Raw genomic sequence first — 800 nt, 5'->3', positions numbered from 1 at the left:
TTGGGGCGATATATCAAGGGGATTTCTGCTTTTAATGTCTTTCTTTTTTATTCTGTTTCTCCACTCGTTTATTTGTGCTGTGTTTGTTTGTTTGTCATCAGCTTAGTGGCGGGTTTAGAACACAACATTGTGTACAGTTACCACGGCAACCACAGCATCAGGCCCGGAGTCTCGCCCTCACTTCACCACACACCCGCCACTCACACTGTTGTGTCACATGTGAGCCTTTCGTCTTACTGTTGGTCATGCCCCTTTCATCTCTAAACCTATCCTTTCCCTTTAAACAGTGATGCCACTTCCTGGTCTGGGCTGTCTGACCAATCAGAGCCCAGCCTTTTCTGTGCAACGTTCAGCAGATACAAACTAGATAATGACATCATCTGTATTACTGCCTCAGATATTCCATGTGGAACCTTCTGAAGAATATTGCTGTAAAAACAAGAAATAAAAAGATGTTGTGTTTAATCGTTTGTCTCGAGTGCTTTGAGAGAAAGGAGAGAGGGATGAGAGAAAGGAGAGGGATGAGAGAAAGGAGAGAGGGATGAGAGAAAGAGAGAGTGTGGCTCATTTTATTAAGATGTAAATGTCTCCTCTCACATTACCCAGGATGCACCTCACTACACCAGAAGTAAAACCTAGCTAGATATAAGAGTTAGCAGGATTAGATGTAGACAGATATGACACATTTATACCAGACCAGATAGGGGGGCCAGGGTTAGAGTTAGGACATATGAAGAGAGAAAGATGGAGGGGGGAGGGAGGGAGGCCAGGGTTAGAGTTAGGACATATGAAGAGAGAAA

This window comes from Salvelinus namaycush, unplaced genomic scaffold (assembly GCF_016432855.1).
Source record: "Salvelinus namaycush isolate Seneca unplaced genomic scaffold, SaNama_1.0 Scaffold2154, whole genome shotgun sequence".
NCBI classification, from domain to species: Eukaryota; Metazoa; Chordata; class Actinopteri; order Salmoniformes; family Salmonidae; genus Salvelinus; species Salvelinus namaycush.
This window is presented reverse-complemented; position numbering follows the sequence as displayed.